Source organism: Cryptomeria japonica, unplaced genomic scaffold (assembly GCF_030272615.1).
Source record: "Cryptomeria japonica unplaced genomic scaffold, Sugi_1.0 HiC_scaffold_238, whole genome shotgun sequence".
NCBI classification, from domain to species: domain Eukaryota; kingdom Viridiplantae; phylum Streptophyta; class Pinopsida; order Cupressales; family Cupressaceae; genus Cryptomeria; species Cryptomeria japonica.
The window spans coordinates 62,501-82,500 of NW_026729060.1; the positions used below are offsets into that span (position 1 = coordinate 62,501).

Sequence of the window (20,000 nt, forward strand, 5' to 3'; positions counted from 1 at the left end):
CGGCATTGCTGCTCCCTAAGGTGAGCTTCTCCTCATAGGCAATTCCGCTCTTATCCGGTCACGTTTGTGTGCCCGAATTTCGCAAGGCAACCTCCATGGGACATGGAAAAGACTCGAGAAGAGAGCTCGCTCACGGGAGAGAGAAGCCAAGGAGACCACGAGAGTGCTGAGAGTGGGACAGCGCTGAATAGGCGGGAGAAGCCTGCGCGTATAAACGGAGATATATATCCAATTGCAACGAAGGAACGTGCCAAAGATCGAGAACAATGGCAGAAATGCTAGTAACGTGCACTTCGGGACCAACGCATCACCGGAAGACAACCGCCAAACATCGAAAGAGTCGCGATGCTCCGCAACCTACGTGCAAAGCGGTCGCACACCGGGTAAGGGAGTGAGAGCCCCAAACATAGCTGGGCGAGGCGCTCACTCCGCTCTTTAATATCTCGTTAATACCGCCAAGGAAATGGCACAAGCACACACACACAAGCATCCTCGGAAGAGGACAGTTCGAGTGACAGGTCAAATCCAAGAGTTCCGAAGACTACCTCCAGGAACAATCGGGAACAAGACCGATTACAAGTCGTCGAGTCTGTTACTGGGCGAACACGAGATGCGCACAGGAAATCGATCAGCCCTCACAATGGCCCAAGGCCAGAGATCGGACTGCTACGATTTACCCCAACAATCATCGTGCCACTCTTCGCAGAGAGGTGATAGACGCCAACGAGCCCGCGCATAGCAATCGAGGTGTAAAAAGGGCGTTGAAGGCAGGAAGCCTGGACGAAAGAGGCTACGAGGTCACCTCGAAGCGGTCTAAGAATCGGGCGCACTTGGGGCGACTACCAGTGCCAACCCCTTATCCCGCGGTGCGTCCGACACACAGAAATTTCCAAGGCGGCCAAGGAGCCTCCCCGCATAGCAATCGGGGTGTGAGGTTACGGATGCAGCATTGATAGCAATCGAGGTGGGAGGCGAAGGATGCAGAAGTGAGAGCCGAGGGATGTAGCAGAGATAGCAATCGGGGTGTGTGATGCAGAAGAGATAGCAATCGAGGTGTGCGGTGGGAAGGGCCCAGCAGCCAGAATGCATGAAGCGACGGATGAAGCAGTGATGACAACCGGGCTGTGAGGAGAGGAGGGATGCAGCCAAGAAAGCAATCAGGGCTCGAGGCAAGGGATGCATCAAGGATAGCAATCATGTTGTGAGGCGAGATTCCAAAGGCTAAACGTGAGAGGCTGCAGGGTCGACTCAGAGAGGTCTATGCATGTGAGAGGCTGAAAGCAAGGTCAACTCGGAGCGGTCTATGCATCGGGCGCGCTTGGGGCGACTACCAGTGCCAACCCCTTATCCCGCGACGCGTCCGACAAAGAGAACGTTCCAAGGCGGCAGAGGAGGTTACCAGCCGAAGGATGCAGTAGCAATAACAGGTATAGTTCCGCGGCGGCCGAGAAGACTCACCGCATAGGAATCGGGATGCGAGGCGAGGGATGCGGCGGGAAGGCCCCGACGGCTAAACGGAAGAGGCTGCAGGGCCGCCTCGGAATGGTCCAAGCATCGGACGCGATTGGGACGACTACCAGTGCCAACCCCTTATCCCGCGATGCGTCCGATACACAGATAGTTCCAAGGCGGCCGAGGAGCCTCACCGCATATCAATCGGGGTGCGAGGCGAGGGATGGGGCGGGAAGGCCCCAACGGCTAGACGGAAGAGGCTTCAGGGCCACCTCGGAATGCTCCAAGCATCGGACGCGCTTGGGGCGACTACCAGTGCCAACCCCTTATCCCGCGATGCGTCCGATACACAGATGGTTCCAAGGCGGCCGAGGAGCCTCACCGCATAGCAATCGGGGGTGCGAGGCGAGGGATGGGGCGGGAAGGCCCCAACGGCTAGACGGAAGAGGCTTCAGGGCCGCCTCGGAATGGTCCAAGCATCGGACGCGCTTGGGGCGACTACCAGTGACAACCCCTCATCCCGCGATGCGTCCGATACGAAGATGGTTCCAAGGCGGCCGAGGAGCCTCACCGCATAGCAATCGGGGTGCGAGGTGGGGGATGCGGCGAGATGGCCCCAACGGCTAGACGGAAGAGGCCACAGGGCCGCGTCGGAATAGTCCAAGCATCGGACGCGCTTGGGGCGACTACCAGTGACAACCCCTTATCCCGCGATGCGTCCGATACGAAGATAGTTCCAAGGCGGCCGAGGAGCCTCACCGCATAGCAATCCGGGTGCGAGGTGGGGGATGCGGCGAGATGGCCCCAACGGCTAGACGGAAGAGGCTGCAGGGCCGCCTCGGAATAGTCCAAGCATCGGACGCGCTTGGGGCGACTACCAGTGACAACCCCTTATCCCGCGATGCTTCCGATACGAAGACAGTTCCAAGGCGGCCGAGGAGCCTCACCGCATAGCAATGGGGGTGCGAGGTGAGGGATGCGGCGAGATGGCCCCAACGGCTAGACGGAAGAGGCCACAGGGCCGCCTCGGAATAGTCCAAGCATCGGACGCGCTTGGGGCGACTACCAGTGACAACCCCTTATCCCGCGATGCATCCGATACGAAGATAGTTCCCAGGCGGCCGAGGAGCCTCACCGCATAGCAATCGGGGTGCGAGGCGAGGGATGCGGCGAGATGGCCCCAAAGGGTAGACGGAAGAGGCTGCGGGGCCGCCTCGGAATAGTCCAAGCATCGAACGCGCTTGGGGCGACTACCACTGCCAACCCCTTATCCCGCGATGCGTCCGATACACAGATAGTTCCGAGGCGGCCGAGGAGCTGGGGGATGCGGCGAGATGGCCCCAACGGCTAGACGGAAGAGGCTGCAGGGCCGCCTCGGAATAGTCCAAGCATCGGACGCGCTTGGGGCGACTACCAGTGACAACCCCTTATCCCGCGATGCGTCCGATACACAGATAGTTCCGAGGCGGCCAAGGAGCCTCACCGCATAGCAATCGTGGTGCGAGGTGGGGGATGCAGCGAGATGGCCCCAACGGCTAGACGGAAGAGGCTGCAGGGCCGCCTCGGAATGGTCCAAGCATCGGACGCGCTTGGGGCGACTACCACTGCCAACCCCTTATCCCGCGATGCGTCCGATACACAGATAGTTCCAAGGCGGCCGAGGAGCCTCACCGAATAGCAATCGGGGTGCGAGGCGAGGGATGCGGCGAGAAAGCCCCAACGGCTAGAGGGAAGAGGCTTCAGGTCCGCCTCGGAATGGTCCAAGCATCGGACGCGCTTGGGGCGACTACCAGTGACAACCCCTTATCCCGCGACGCGTCCGATACACAGATAGTTCCAAGGCGGCCGAGGAGCCTCACCGCATAGCAATCGGGGTGCGAGGCGAGGGATGCGGCGAGAAGGACCCAACGGCTAGACGGAAGAGGCTTCAGGGCCGCCTCGGAATGGTCCAAGCATCGGACGCGCTTGGGGCGACTACCAGTGACAACCCCTTATCCCGCGACGCGTCCGATACACAGATAGTTCCAAGGCGGCCGAGGAGCCTCACCGCATAGCAATCGGGGTGCGAGGCGAGGGATGCGGCGAGAAGGACCCAACGGCTAGACGGAAGAGGCTTCAGGTCCGCCTCGGAATGGTCCAAGCATCGGACGCGCTTGGGGCGACTACCAGTGACAACCCCTTATCCCGCGACGCGTCCGATACACAGATAGTTCCAAGGCGGCCGAGGAGCCTCACCGCATAGCAATCGGGGTGCGAGGCGAGGGATGCGGCGAGAAGGACCCAACGGCTAGACGGAAGAGGCTTCAGGGCCGCCTCGGAATGGTCCAAGCATCGGACGCGCTTGGGGCGACTACCAGTGACAACCCCTTATCCCGCGATGCGTCCGATACACAGATAGTTCCAAGGCGGCCGAGGAGCCTCACCGCATAGCAATCGGGGTGCGAGGCGAGGGATGCGGCGAGAAGGACCCAACGGCTAGACGGAAGAGGCTTCAGGGCCGCCTCGGAATGGTCCAAGCATCGGACGCGCTTGGGGCGACTACCAGTGACAACCCCTTATCCCGCGACGCGTCCGATACACAGATAGTTCCAAGGCGGCCGAGGAGCCTCACCGCATAGCAATCGGGGTGCGAGGCGAGGGATGCGGCAAGAAGGACCCAACGGCTAGACGGAAGAGGCTTCAGGGCCGCCTCGGAATGGTCCAAGCATCGGACGCGCTTGGGGCGACTACCAGTGACAACCCCTTATCCCGCGACGCGTCCGATACACAGATAGTTCCAAGGCGGCCGAGGAGCCTCACCGCATAGCAATCGGGGTGCGAGGCGAGGGATGCGGCGAGAAGGACCCAACGGCTAGACGGAAGAGGCTTCAGGTCCGCCTCGGAATGGTCCAAGCATCGGACGCGCTTGGGGCGACTACCAGTGACAACCCCTTATCCCGCGACGCGTCCGATACACAGATAGTTCCAAGGCGGCCGAGGAGCCTCACCGCATAGCAATCGGGGTGCGAGGCGAGGGATGCGGCGAGAAGGACCCAACGGCTAGACGGAAGAGGCTTCAGGGCCGCCTCGGAATGGTCCAAGCATCGGACGCGCTTGGGGCGACTACCAGTGACAACCCCTTATCCCGCGACGCGTCCGATACACAGATAGTTCCAAGGCGGCCGAGGAGCCTCACCGCATAGCAATCGGGGTGCGAGGCGAGGGATGCGGCGAGAAGGACCCAACGGCTAGACGGAAGAGGCTTCAGGGCCGCCTCGGAATGGTCCAAGCATCGGACGCGCTTGGGGCGACTACCAGTGACAACCCCTTATCCCGCGATGCGTCCGATACACAGATAGTTCCAAGGCGGCCGAGGAGCCTCACCGCATAGCAATCGGGGTGCGAGGCGAGGGATGCGGCGAGAAGGACCCAACGGCTAGACGGAAGAGGCTTCAGGGCCGCCTCGGAATGGTCCAAGCATCGGACGCGCTTGGGGCGACTACCAGTGACAACCCCTTATCCCGCGACGCGTCCGATACACAGATAGTTCCAAGGCGGCCGAGGAGCCTCACCGCATAGCAATCGGGGTGCGAGGCGAGGGATGCGGCGAGAAGGACCCAACGGCTAGACGGAAGAGGCTTCAGGGCCGCCTCGGAATGGTCCAAGCATCGGACGCGCTTGGGGCGACTACCAGTGACAACCCCTTATCCCGCGACGCGTCCGATACACAGATAGTTCCAAGGCGGCCGAGGAGCCTCACCGCATAGCAATCGGGGTGCGAGGCGAGGGATGCGGCGAGAAGGACCCAACGGCTAGACGGAAGAGGCTTCAGGGCCGCCTCGGAATGGTCCAAGCATCGGACGCGCTTGGGGCGACTACCAGTGACAACCCCTTATCCCGCGACGCGTCCGATACACAGATAGTTCCAAGGCGGCCGAGGAGCCTCACCGCATAGCAATCGGGGTGCGAGGCGAGGGATGCGGCGAGAAGGACCCAACGGCTAGACGGAAGAGGCTTCAGGGCCGCCTGGGAATGGTCCATGCATCGCACGCGCTTGGGGCGACTACCAGTGACAACCCCTTATCCCGCGACGCGTCCGATACACAGATAGTTCCAAGGCGGCCGAGGAGCCTCACCGCATAGCAATCGGGGTGCGAGGCGAGGGATGCGGCGAGAAGGACCCAACGGCTAGACGGAAGAGGCTTCAGGGCCGCCTCGGAATGGTCCAAGCATCGGACGCGCTTGGGGCGACTACCAGTGACAACCCCTTATCCCGCGACGCGTCCGATACACAGATAGTTCCAAGGCGGCCGAGGAGCCTCACCGCATAGCAATCGGGGTGCGAGTCGAGGGATGCGGCGAGAAGGACCCAACGGCTAGACGGAAGAGGCTTCAGGGCCGCCTCGGAATGGTCCAAGCATCGGACGCGCTTGGGGCGACTACCAGTGACAACCCCTTATCCCGCGATGCGTCTGATACACAGATAGTTCCAAGGCGGCCGAGGAGCCTCACCGCATAGCAATCGGGGTGCGAGGCAAGGGATGCGGCGAGAAGGACCCAACGGCTAGACGGAAGAGGCTTCAGGGCCGCCTCGGAATGGTCCAAGCATCGGACGCGCTTGGGGCGACTACCGTTGCCAACCCCTTATCCCGCGATGCGTCTGATACACAGATAGTTCCGAGGCGGCCGAGGAGCCTCACCGCATAGCAATCGGGTTGCGAGGCAGATTATTGGGAAGGGAACCCCCTGGGATGCGGCTCAAGCAGTGCCCAAAGGGACTGGAATGCGGAATCACATCGAGAGACCCAAATGCTATACGAGGGCTCAAATCGAATTATCGATTTGGCCACGACATGGACGCATCGGAACGACTACCTTTGCCGAACCACTCGCAATTGCATCCATACCGAAACCAATAGACATTTCCGTTAGAGCCCTCGCATAGCATTCGGGAATCTCGCATGCCCCTCTAAATCGACCAATGCTGGCGCTCAACGAAAATCCGAGCGCTACCACCGTTCGAGCGCCAGCATTGGTCGAGTTAGAGGGGCACGGGGGAGAATGCTCCAGTCAACACCTCCCCTATATAAGTTATTTGTCCGATTCTCGCACAACCGTAGTCTGCCTCGTCGAATCAAACAACGGTCCCAGATTCCGACTTCCGTTCCGTAGAGACCCAAAAGCTAGATGGAGGCTCGCAAGAAAGAGAGTCGGCGCATAGCAATCGGGTTTCTCGAACGTTTAGGGACCGAGCTCACTTGCGGATAGGGCAAAATCCGCCAAGCAACCCAAAAGCTAGACGGGGGCTCGAATCGAATCGCCTAGGCGGCCACAACAACGACGTGTTGGATCGACTACCAGTGCCAAACCATTCAGCAAGACTAGTCTGTGTCGAGGCCGGATAGAGATTCTCAGAGAGCGCCCGTATAGCATTTAGGAGACCTGCCGCGTCCCTCACACTCGACAAATGGTGGTGCACGTTTATAAATCCGAGCGATCCCAACCCTTTCAAGCACCAACATCGGTCGAGATAGAGGGGCACGGAGGGGGCTGCGTGAGACAACACAGTCCCCTATATAAGTTATTTGTCCGATTCTCACACATCCGAAGAATGGTCATCAAATCGGACAACAGCCCAAACTTCCGACTTCCGTCCCAGAAAGCCCAAGAGCTATCTAAAACGTTCATGGCCGGAACTCGATCGCGGCTATACCAGTCCGCCAAGCAACCCAAAAGCTAGACTGGAGCTCTAGTCGAATCACCTCTGTGGCCATTGCAAGGACGTGTTGGAGCGACTACCATTGCCGAACCATTCCGCAGGTCGAGTCCATACCAAGGCCGCATAGAGATTCACGATGAGCTCCTGCATAGCAATCAGGAGACTTGCCGTGTCCATCACAATCGATAAATCCTGGTGCAAGATTTTTGCATCCGAGCGCTCCAACCAGTCGAGCACCAGCATCAATCGACATAAACGGGCACGGGGGGAGGATGCTCGAGAACACTACCTCCCCTATATAAGTTATTTGTCCGATTCTCAAGCAGCCGAAGTCTGGTCATCGAATCGGGTCAAAGACCACAACTTCCGACTTTACCCACAATGCAAGTCATCGAATCGAACATCGGCCCCCGAGTCGGACTCCATGCGTATGTCAGGTCATCGGACCCAAATTCCGCCTTCCTGCGCATGGCGGGCCATCAATATCAACTCGGTCATCGGACCCAAACTCCGCCTTTCTGCGCATGGCACGCCTTCAAATCGGTCATCGGACCCAAATTCCGCCTTCCTGTGCATGGCGGGCCATCAACATCAACTCGGTCATCGGACCCAAATTCCGCCTTTCTGCGCATGGCACGCCATCAACTCGGTCATCGGACCCAAATTCCGCCTTCCTGCGCATGGCAGGTCATCGGACACAAATTCAGACCTCGCCAATATGCCTACGTATCGAATCGGTCATCGGACCCAACTTCCGACTTCATCCATACTGTAGGGTCTTTGAGGTTGGCGCGGTGCGCTCAACCCGGGGAGTCGACCCATCGAAGCATACACCTCCCCTATATAAGCTATTTGTCCGATTCCCACACCTGTGTAGTTTGCACCTCTGACCAGGACATCGACCCCAACTTCCGAACTCGACTGCAACGACGGCACCAGCGCCTTGGTGCGCACCTTGCGACGCACAGTCCCAACATTCGCCTTCCTGCACATGGCAGGTCATCGGACCCAAATTCCGACCTCGCGAGTATGCCTACATATCGAATCGGTCATCGGACACAACTTCCGACTTCATCCATACCGTAGGGTCTTTGAGGTTGGCGCGGTGCGCTCAACCCGGGGAGTCGACCCAACGAAGCATACACCTCCCCTATATAAGCTATTTGTCCGATTCCCACACCTGTGTAGTTTGCACCTCCGATCAGGACATCGACCCCAACTTCCGAACTCGCCTGCAACGACCGAACCAGCGCCTTGGTGCGCACCTTGCAACGCACAGTGCCAACATTCGCCTTCCTGCACATGGCAGGTCATCGGACCCAAATTCCGACCTCGCGAGTATGCCTACATATCGAATCGGTCATCGGACCCAACTTCCGACTTCATCCATACCGTAGGGTCTTTGAGGTTGGCGCGGTGCGCTCAACCCGGGGAGTCGACCCAACGAAGCATACACCTCCCCTATATAAGCTATTTGTCCGATTCCCACACCTGTGTAGCTTGCACCTCCGATCAGGACATCGACCCCAACTTCCGAACTCGACTAAAAAGACCGCACCAGCACCTTGGTGTGCACCTTGCAACGCACAGTGCCAACATTCGCCTTCCTGCACATGGCAGGTCATCGGACCCAAATTCCGACCTCATGAGCATACCTACTAATCGAATCGGTCATCGGACCCAACTTCCGACTTCATCCATACCGTAGGGTCTTTGAGGTTGGCGCGGTGCGCTCAACCTGGGGAGTCGACCCATCGAAGCATACACCTCCCCTATATAAGCTATTTGTCCGATTCCGACACCTGTGTAGTTTGCACCTCCGCTCAGGACATCGACCCCAACTTCCGAACTCGCCTGCAACGACCGAACCAGCGCCTTGGTGCGCACCAAAAGTGCGCACTTTTGGAGGGCACTTTTGTGCGCTCCAAAGGTGCGCACTTTTGGAGGGCACTTTTGTGCGCTCCAAAGGTGCGCACTTTTGGAGGGCACTTTTTGGAGGGCACTTTTGTGCGCTCCAAAGGTGCGCACTTTTGGAGGGCACTTTTTGGAGGGCACTTTTCTGCGCTCCAAAGGTGCGCACTTTTGGAGGGCACTTTTTGGAGGGCACTTTTCTGCGCTCCAAAGGTGCGCACTTTTGGAGGGCACTTTTTGGAGGGCACTTTTCTGCGCTCCAAAGGTGCGCACTTTTGGAGGGCACTTTTTGGAGGGCACTTTTCTGCGCTCCAAAGGTGCGCACTTTTGGAGGGCACTTTTGTGCACTCCAAAGGTGCACACTTTTGGAGGGCACTTTTTGGAGGGCACTTTTCTGCACTCCAAAGGTGCGCACTTTTGGAGGGCACTTTTTGGAGGGCACTTTTGTGCGCTCCAAAGGTGCGCACTTTTGGAGGGCACTTTTTGGAGGGCACTTTTGTGCGCTCCAAAGGTGCGCACTTTTGGAGGGCACTTTTGTGCACTCCAAAGGTGCGCACTTTTGGAGGGCACTTTTCCTGCGCTCCAAAGGTGCACACCTAGGTGAGCACCTTCGACCACACCTTGTAGCACACCAAACTCTGACTTTCGACTTCATCCGCAATGCAGGGTCTTTGAGGTTGGCGCAATGCGCACAACCAGGGGAGTCGACCCATCAAACCCAACACCTCCCCTATATAAGCTATTTGTCTGATTCTCATACATGCGTAGCCTGCAGGAGCAATTAGGACATCGACCCCAACTTTCGGCTTCTAAACGAAAACAAGGTCTTTGAGGTTGGTGTAATGCGAACAACTAGGGGAGTCAACCCATCAAACCCAACACCTCCCCTATATAAGCTATTTGTCTGATTCTCATACATGTGTAGTCTACAGGAGCAATTAGGACATCGACCCCAACTTTTGACTTCTTAACGAAAACAAGGTCTTTGAGGTTGACGTAATGCGCACAACCAGGGGAGTCGACCCATCAAACCCAACACCTCCCCTATATAAGCTATTTGTCCGATTCTCATACATGTGTAGCCTACAGGAGCCATTAGGACATTGACCCCAACTTTTGACTTCTTAACGAAAACAAGGTCTTTGAGGTTGGCGTAATGCGCACAACCAAGGGAGTTGACCCATCAAACCCAACACCTCCCCTATATAAGCTATTTGTCTGATTCTCATACATGTGTAGCCTGCAACAACGATTAGGACATCCACCCCAACTTCTGAATTCGTCTGCGTTGACCGCACCAAAGGTGCACGCCTTGGTGCTCACCAAAATCCGACTTCCGACTTCTTCTGCTATGCGGGGTCTTTGAGGTTGGCGCAGTGCGCACAACCAGGGGAGTCAACCCACCGAATGCAACACCTCCCCTATATAAGCTATTTGTCTGATTCTCATACATGCGTAGACTGCAGCAATGATTAGGACATCCACCCCAACTTTTGACTTCTTAAACAAGACAGGGTCTTTGAAGTTGGTGCAGTGCACACAACCAGGGGAGTCGACCCATCAAACGCAACACCTCCCCTATATAAAGCTATTTGTCCGATTCTCATACGTGTAGTCTGCAGCAGCGATTAGGACATCGACCCCAACTTCCGAATTCGTTTGCATTGACCGCACCAAAGGTGCACGCCTTGGTGTGCACCTTGGAGTGCACTTTGGTGCTCACCTCGGTGCACACTTTGGTGTGCACCTCGGTGTGCACCAAAGGTGCGCACCTTGGAGCGCACCAAAGGTGTACACTTTGGAGCGCACCACATAGGGTCTTTGAGAGGTTGGCGCAGTGCGCACACCAAGGTGGGTGTTGAGGTGCGTGCCGAGGTGGGTGGGTGCTAGGGTGCGCTCCATGGTGGGTGCCAGGGTGGGTGCGTGCTAGGGTGGATTCCAAAGAGGGTCATAGGGTGGGTGCCAAGGTGGGTTGGTGATATAGTGGGTTCAAAGGTGGGTACTAGGGTGGGTTCCAAGGTGGGTCACAAGTTGGGTGCCAGGATGCGTGGGTGTTAGGTTGGGTGCCAAGGTGGGCTCCTGCGTGGGTGGGTGCTAGGGTGGGTTTCAAGGTGGACGCGAGGGCGGGTGCCAAGGTGGGTAACAAGTTGGGTGTTAGGATGGGTGAGTGCTAGAGTGGGTGCCAAGGTGGGTGGGTGCTAAGGTGGATGCCAAGGTGGTTCACAGGGTGGGTGGGTTCTAGGGTGAGTTCCAAGGTGGGTCACAGGTTTAGTGCTAGGGTGCGTGTCAAGGCGGGTGTCGAGGTGCCTGGGTGCTAGGGTGTGGATGCCAATGTGGGTCATAGGGTGGGTACTAGGGTGGGCTGCAATGTGGGTGCCAAGGTGGGTAACATGCTCGGTTGGTTCTAAATTGGGTGTCAGGGTGGGTGTGCACCCACCTTGCCCGAGGTGGGTGCCAAGGTGCCAGTGTGGGTGGGTGCTAAGGTGGATGCCAAGGTGGGTGAGAAGGTGGGTGATAGGTTGAGTGGTAGGATGGGTGGGTGCCAAGATGGGTCACAGGGTGGGTGCAAGGGTGGGTAGGTGCTAGGGTTGGTGTCAGGGTGGGTGGGTGCTAGGTTGGGTTCCAAGGTGGGTGCGAGGGTGAGTGTCAAGGTGGGTCACAGGTTAGGTGCTAGGATGGGTGAGTGCTAGGGTGCAAAGGTGCCAGAATGGGTGCTAGGATGGGTCGATGCTAGGGTGAGTGGCAAGGTGGGTCCACAAGTGTCAAGGTGGGTGCCGAGGTGGGTGCCAACTTGGGTTCCAAGGTGGGTGCCAAGTGGGCGACTGCTATGGTGGATGCCAAGGTGGGTCACGGGGTGGGTGCCAAGTTGCTAGGTTGTGTTCCAAGGTGGGTGCCAACGTGGCTGCTAGGGTGCGTGGGTTAAAGGGTGTGTCACAACGTGGGTGCCAGGATGGGTGCGCACCCACACTGGCCAAGACGGGTGCAAGGTTGGGTTCCAAGCCCGGTCACAGGCTGGGTGCTAGGATGGGTGGGTGCCAAGGTGGGCACCAGGGTGGGTGCACCCACCCTGGCCAAGGTGGGTCACGGGGTGGGTCCTAGGGTGGGTAACAGGGTGGGTACTAAGGTGCGTGCCAAGGTGGGTCATGGGGTGGGTGCCAAGGTGGGCACCAGGGTGGGTGTGCACCAACCCTAGCCAGGGTAGGTCACGGGGTGGTTGTCGGGGTGGGCGTCAAGGAGCCAAGGTGGGTGGCAAGTAGCCAAGTTGCGTGCCAAGGTGGGTGTCGGGGTGGGTGCCAAGGATCCAAGGTGGGTGCCAAGGAACCAAGGTGGGTGTCTGGGTGGGTGCCGAGGTGGGAGCCAGGGTGGGTCCCAAGGTGAGTGCAAAGGTGGGTGCCAGGGTCAAGGTGAGTGCCAATGTGGGTTCCAAGGTGCCAGGGTCAGGGTGAGTGCCAATGTGGGTTCAAAGGTGCTAAGTTGGGTGCGAGGTTGGGTGCGAGGGTGGGTGGGTGCCAAGGTGTGCTAGGTGGAAGCCCGGGTGGGTCGGCATCCCATGGGTGTCGAGTTGGGTGCCTGATGGGTGCTTCTTGTCAAGTTTTAGTCGTCGGGACTCATTTCGAGCCTTAGAGGTCGTTTCTTGTCCGGTTGCCCTGTCTTCGACCTGGGAACCCAATTTTGGTCCTCGGGTCCCATTTTTTTTTGTCTCGCATCCCACTTTTGGCCTGTGGCCTTTTCGGGGTCGATTCTCGTTTTGGGCATCAGAGCATGTTTCTTCTCCTAAAACCCAATATTTGTTTATTAAGTCTCGGAACACATTTTTGTTCTCGTGGACCCATCATGGGTCTTGGAACGCATTTGTGGTCCTTGGGTCCCATTTTGCATCCCGAAACTTGTGTTTTGGTGCTTGATCCCTATTTTGGGTGCCCACCTTGCACCAAGTGCGCACCCGGGGCAAACCGAGCGCCTTGGTGCACCGGGGCAAGATCGAGCGTGCACCCGAGGCGCCCCGAACATGCACCAAGGTGCACTCGGCCCACATGTGAGCGCAGGTCGTTGCGCCCGAGGTGGTGTGTGGGCACCGCGTTGCAGACGGGACACTGCACGCACACGACGCCCCGTCCAGGTGCACGCACGTAGGCCGGGCCGGGTGCACACCCGACGCCCTAGCAAGGTGCGCGCACCCGGGCAGGGCTCACACTTGGCGAACGGGGCGCACTTCGCGAGGGAGGGTGTGCACCTCGACGGGGGTGGGTGGCCGGGGTGGATTCGCACGTGGGTCGCGGTTTGCTAAGTACACACTGCGACAAGCTCATAACGGGTGCGATCATACCAGCGTTAGTGCACCGGATCCCATCAGAACTCCGCAGTTAAGCGCGCTTGGGCCGGAGTAGTACTGGGATGGGTGACCTCCCGGGAAGTCCCGGTGTTGCACCCTTTCTTAGTTTTTCGCCGGGCGTCGCAATGCTATTTGAATAAACCTTTTGCCCGTTTGCGTTCTCGTCGGGGCCGGGCCGGGCCGGGGTGCGCTGCCCGCACTACCGCGCGCGCGGGGGCGACACCGAGCGCGCACCCGAGGCGCCCCGAGCACACAGGCCACGGTGCAACCCGGGCGTTGTGCGCGCACCCCGGTGCGCCCGAGGTGCTGCGCGCGCACCCAGGTGAAATCGGTGTGCACCTCGGCCAGTGCGCGCTCGGTCGAGTCGCGCACGTTGGCCAAGGTGCACGGTGATGTTTCTTACTCTAAGGTTCCGCACCAGACGCCCGGGACAGGTGAGCGAAGCTGGGCGGGGCCGGGTGCGCGGCCGGGGCAGGTGCACGCAGCTGGAGAGAGCTTTGGAGCACACCAGAGGTGCGCACCTTGGAGCACACTTCGGAGCGCACCAATGATGCGCTCCATTCAAAAGTTTCCTGAAAAGGCAAAAAAAGTTGAGATTATAGAATTTCCCACTTGAGAGATTGTAAAAAAAAAAAATTTAAAATGAAGGAAACGCGGGTGCCAAGGTGTGCGCGCCCGGGTGCGCAGCCCAGCCAAGGTGTGCGCACCAAGGCGCCCACCCTGGCGAAGGTGCACGCAAGGTGCGCACCCGAGGCAAACCGGACAATTAACCCAACTTTCGACTTCGCGCGCACCTGCGCACCTTGGAGCGCACTTCGGAGCGCTCCTTGGTGCGCACCAATCTTGGGCACCTCGGAGTGCACCATGGCGCCCACCAAGGTGCGCACCCGGGGCAAACCGAGCTCCGACTTCGTGCGCACCTTGGAGCGCACGAAAGGTGCGCACCATGGCGCCCACCAAGGTGCGCAGCCCAGCCAAGGCGTGCGCATCAAGGTGCGCACCCTGGCGAAGGTGCGCACCCGGGGCAAACCGAGCTCCGACTTCGTGCGCACCTTGGAGCGCACAAAGGGTGCGCAACCCAGCCAAGGTGTGCGCACCCCGGGCAAACCGAGCTCCGAATCGTGCGCACCTTGGAGCACACTTCGGAGCCCTCCTTGGTGCGCACCGATGTTGCGCACCTCGGAGCGCACCCGGGGAAAACAATGCAATTAACCCGACTTTCGACTTCGTGGGCACCTCGGAGCGCTCTCGGGTTCGCACCTCGGAGCACACCGAGGTGCGCACCTTTGATGCGCTGCCTTCACCAATTTCCAGAAAAGGCAAGAAAACATTGAGAAGGTGTGCGCACCGAGGTGCCCACCCTGGCGAAGGTGCACGCGAGGTGCGCACCCGGGGCAAACCGGGCTCCGACTTCGTGCACGCCATGCTGCGCACCTTGGAGGGCCATGGTGCGCACCTTGGAGCACACTTCGGAGCGCTCAATGGTGCCCAACCCAGCCAAGGTGCCCACCGCGGCGAAGGTGCACGCGAGGTGCGCACCCGGGGCAAACCGGGCTCCGACTTCGTGCACGCCGTACCTTGGAGCACACTTCGGAGCGCTCCTTGGTGCGCACCAGGGCGCGCAACCCAGCCGAGGTGCCCACCCCGGCGAAGGTGCACGCGGGGTGCGCACCCGGGGCAAACCGGGCTCCGACTTCGTGCACGCCATGGTGCCCACCGCGGCGAAGGTGCACGCGAGGTGCGCACCCGGGGCAAACCGGGCTCCGACTTCGTGCACGCCGCACCTTGGAGCACACTTCGGAGCGCTCCTTGGTGCGCACCAGGGCGCGCAACCCAGCCGAGGTGCCCACCCCGGCGAAGGTGCACGCGAGGTGCGCACCCGGGGCAAACCGGGCTCCGACTTCGTGCACGCCATGGTGCCCACCGCGGCGAAGGTGCACGCGAGGTGCGCACCCGGGGCAAACCGGGCTCCGACTTCGTGCACGCCGCACCTTGGAGCACACTTCGGAGCGCTCCTTGGTGCGCACCATGGTGCCCACCAGGGCGCGCAACCCCGCCGAAGGTGCACGCGAGGTGCGCACCCGGGGCAAACCGGGCTCCGACTTCGTGCACGCCGCACCTTGGAGCACACTTCGGAGCGCTCCTTGGTGCGCACCAGGGCGCGCAACCCCGCCGAAGGTGCACGCGAGGTGCGCACCCGGGGCAAACCGGGCTCCGACTTCGTGCACGCCATGGTGCGCACCAGGGTGCCCACCGCGGCGAAGGTGCGCACCCGGGGCAAACCGGGCTCCGACTTCGTGCACGCCGCACCTTGGAGCACACTTCGGAGCGCTCCTTGGTGCGCACCAGGGCGCGCAACCCAGCCGAGGTGCCCACCCCGGCGAAGGTGCACGCGAGGTGCGCACCCGGGGCAAACCGGGCTCCGACTTCGTGCACGCCATGGTGCCCACCGCGGCGAAGGTGCGCACCCGGGGCAAACCGGGCTAGGACTTCGTGCACGCCGCACCTTGGAGCACACTTTGGAGCGCTCCTTGGTGCGCACCATGGTGCCCACCAGGCCGCGCAACCCAGCCAAGGTGTGCGCACCAAGGTGCACGCGAGGTGCGCACCCGGGGCAAACCGGGGTCCGGCTTCGTGCACGCCGCACCTTGGAGCACACATCGGGGCGCTCCCGGGTTCGCACCGGCGTTGCGCACCGTGGTGGGCACCTCGGAGCGCACCGTGGTGGGCACCTCGGAGCACACCAAGGTGGGCAGCGAGGTGCGCACCTTTGATGCGATGCCTTCACTAATTTCCATAAAAGGCAAAAAAAAACGAGATTTTAAAATTTCCGTTTTGAAAGATAGTGAGAAAAAGGGAATGCTGGTGCCATCTTGAGCCCGCCCTGGTGCGCAGCCCAGCCAAGGTGTGCGCACCAAGGTGCCCACCCTGGCGAAGGTGCGCGCCCGGGCAATTAACCCAACTTCCAACTTCGCGCGCGCCAGGGTGGGAGCGCACCCAACAACCGGGCCTGGGAAGAGCCAATGCGAGAAACCCCACCAAACGCTCTGACAAAAAAAGAGGGGGCGCTCCAGTAACCCCGCTTCGGAGCGCACCCTGGGCAAACCCAGCCAGGGTGCCCACCCCGGCCAAGGTGCAGGCGAGGTGCGCACCCGGGGCAAACCGGGCTCCGACAACGTGCACGCCGCACCTTGGAGCACACTTCGTAGCGCTCCCGGGTGCGCACCTCAGAGCACACCAAGGTGGGCAGCGAGGTGCGCACCTTTGATGCGCTGCCTTCACTAATTTCCAGAAAAGGCAAAAAAAAGAGGAGATTTTAAAATTTCCGTTTTGAAAGATAGTGAAAAAAACGGAACGCGGGTGCCATCTTGAGCCCGCCCTGGTGCACAGCCCAGGTAAGGTGCCCACCCTGGCAAAGGTGCGCACCCGGGCAATTAACCCTACTTCCGACTTCGTGCGCGCCAGGGTGGCAACCGGGCCTGGGAAGAGCCAATGCGAGAAACCCCACCAAACGCTCCGACAAAAAAAGAGGCGGCGCTCCAATAACCCCGCTTCGGAGCGCAGCCGGGGCAAACCCAGCCAAGGTGCCCACCCCGACGAAGGTGCACGCGAGGTGCGCACCCGGGGCAAACCGGGCTCCGACAACGTGCACGCAGCACCTTGGAGCACACTTCGAAGCACTCCCGGGTGCCCACCGGCGTTGCGCACCGTGGTGGGCAGCGAGGTGCGCACCTTTGATGCGCTGCCTTCACTAATTTCCAGAAAAGGCAAAAAAAAATGAGATTTTAAAATTTCCGTTTTGAAAGATAGTGAAAAAAACGGAACGCGGGTGCCATCTTGAGCCCGCCCTGGTGCGCAGCCCAGGCAAGGCATGCGCACCAAGGTGCCCACCCGCGGTGCACGCCCGGGGCAAACCGGGCTCCGACTTCGTGCAGGCCGCACCTTGGAGCACACTTCGGAGCGCTCCTTGGTGCGCACCATGGTGCCCACCAGGGCGCACCCGGGGCAAACCGGGCTCCGACTTCGTGCACGCCGCACCTTGGAGCACACATCGGAGCGCTCCCAGGTTCGCACCAGCGTTGCGCACCTTTGATGCGCTGCCTTCACTAATTTCCAGAAAAGGCAAAAAAAAACGATATTTTAAAATTTCCGTTCTGAAAGATAGTGAAAAAAACGGAACGCGGGTGCCATCTTGAGCCCTTCCTGGTGCGCAGCCCAGGCAAGTTGTGCGCACCAAGGTGCCCACCCTGGCGGAGGTGCGCGCCCGGGGCAAACCGGGCTCCGACTTCGTGCACTGCATGGTGCCCACCAAGGCGCGCAACCCAGCCAAGGTGCCCACCGCAGCGAAGGTGCACGCGAGGTGCGCACCCGAGGTGCACACCCGGGGCAAACCGAGCTCCGACTTCGTGCACGCCGCACCTTGGAGCACACTTCAGAGCGCTCCTTGGTGCGCACCAGGGCGCGCAACCCAGCCAAGGTGCTCACCCCGGCGAAGGTGCACGCGAGGTGCGCACCCGGGGCAAGCCGGGCTCGGACTTCGTGCACGCCGCACCTTGGAGCACACATCGGAGCGCTCCCGGGTTCGCACCAGCATTGCGCACCTTTGATGCGCTGCCTTCACTAATTTCCAGAAAAGGCAAAAAAAAAAAAAAAACGAGATTTTAAAATTTCCGTTTTGAAAGATAGTGAAAAAAACGGAACGCGGGTGCCATCTTGAGCCCGCCCTGGTGTGCAGCCCAGGCAAGTTGTGCGCACCAAGGCACCCACCCTGGCCAAGGTGGGTCACGGGGTGGGTCCTAGGGTGGGTAACGGGGTGGGTACTAAGGTGCGTGCCAAGGTGGGTCATGGGGTGGGTGCCAAGGTGGGCACCAGGGTGGGTGTGCACCAACCCTAGCCAGGGTAGGTCACGGGGTGGTTGTCGGGGTGGGCGTCAAGGAGCCAAGGTGGGTGGCAAGTAGCCAAGTTGCGTGCCAAGGTGGGTGTCGGGGTGGGTGCCAAGGATCCAAGGTGGGTGCCAAGGAACCAAGGTGGGTGTCTGGGTGGGTGCCGAGGTGGGAGCCAGGGTGGGTCCCAAGGTGAGTGCAAAGGTGGGTGCCAGGGTCAAGGTGAGTGCCAATGTGGGTTCCAAGGTGCCAGGGTCAGGGTGAGTGCCAATGTGGGTTCAAAGGTGCTAAGTTGGGTGCGAGGTTGGGTGCGAGGGTGGGTGGGTGCCAAGGTGTGCTAGGTGGAAGCCCGGGTGGGTCGGCATCCCATGGGTGTCGAGTTGGGTGCCTGATGGGTGCTTCTTGTCAAGTTTTAGTCGTCGGGACTCATTTCGAGCCTTAGAGGTCGTTTCTTGTCCGGTTGCCCTGTCTTCGACCTGGGAACCCAATTTTGGTCCTCGGGTCCCATTTTTTTTTGTCTCGCATCCCACTTTTGGCCTGTGGCCTTTTCGGGGTCGATTCTCGTTTTGGGCATCAGAGCATGTTTCTTCTCCTAAAACCCAATATTTGTTTATTAAGTCTCGGAACACATTTTTGTTCTCGTGGACCCATCATGGGTCTTGGAACGCATTTGTGGTCCTTGGGTCCCATTTTGCATCCCGAAACTTGTGTTTTGGTGCTTGATCCCTATTTTGGGTGCCCACCTTGCACCAAGTGCGCACCCGGGGCAAACCGAGCGCCTTGGTGCACCGGGGCAAGATCGAGCGTGCACCCGAGGCGCCCCGAACATGCACCAAGGTGCACTCGGCCCACATGTGAGCGCAGGTCGTTGCGCCCGAGGTGGTGTGTGGGCACCGCGTTGCAGACGGGACACTGCACGCACACGACGCCCCGTCCAGGTGCACGCACGTAGGCCGGGCCGGGTGCACACCCGACGCCCTAGCAAGGTGCGCGCACCCGGGCAGGGCTCACACTTGGCGAACGGGGCGCACTTCGCGAGGGAGGGTGTGCACCTCGACGGGGGTGGGTGGCCGGGGTGGATTCGCACGTGGGTCGCGGTTTGCTAAGTACACACTGCGACAAGCTCATAACGGGTGCGATCATACCAGCGTTAGTGCACCGGATCCCATCAGAACTCCGCAGTTAAGCGCGCTTGGGCCGGAGTAGTACTGGGATGGGTGACCTCCCGGGAAGTCCCGGTGTTGCACCCTTTTTTAGTTTTTCGCCGGGCGTCGCAATGCTATTTGAATAAACCTTTTGCCCGTTTGCGTTCTCGTCGGGGCCGGGCCGGGCCGGGGTGCGCTGCCCGCACTACCGCGCGCGCGGGGGCGACACCGAGCGCGCACCCGAGGCGCCCCGAGCACACAGGCCACGGTGCAACCCGGGCGTTGTGCGCGCACCCCGGTGCGCCCGAGGTGCTGCGCGCGCACCCAGGTGAAATCGGTGTGCACCTCGGCCAGTGCGCGCTCGGTCGAGTCGCGCACGTTGGCCAAGGTGCACGGTGATGTTTCTTACTCTAAGGTTCCGCACCAGACGCCCGGGACAGGTGAGCGAAGCTGGGCGGGGCCGGGTGCGCGGCCGGGGCAGGTGCACGCAGCTAGAGAGAGCTTTGGAGCACACCAGAGGTGCGCACCTTGGAGCACACTTCGGAGCGCACCAATGATGCGCTCCATTCAAAAGTTTC

General features: G+C 60.2%; 2 non-coding genes across 2 annotated transcripts; both read left to right on the top strand.

Annotated features, from left to right (window-relative positions):
• The first annotated feature begins 13,374 nt into the window (after positions 1–13,374).
• Positions 13,375–13,493, top strand: LOC131869201 (5S ribosomal RNA). Its single transcript, XR_009367594.1, has one exon. It is a non-coding gene; the product is annotated as a 5S ribosomal RNA (ribosomal RNA).
• Positions 13,494–19,408: 5,915 nt separating this feature from the next.
• On the top strand, positions 19,409–19,527 carry LOC131869202 (5S ribosomal RNA). The gene has a single exon (XR_009367595.1). It is a non-coding gene; the product is annotated as a 5S ribosomal RNA (ribosomal RNA).
• The last annotated feature ends 473 nt before the right edge of the window (positions 19,528–20,000 follow it).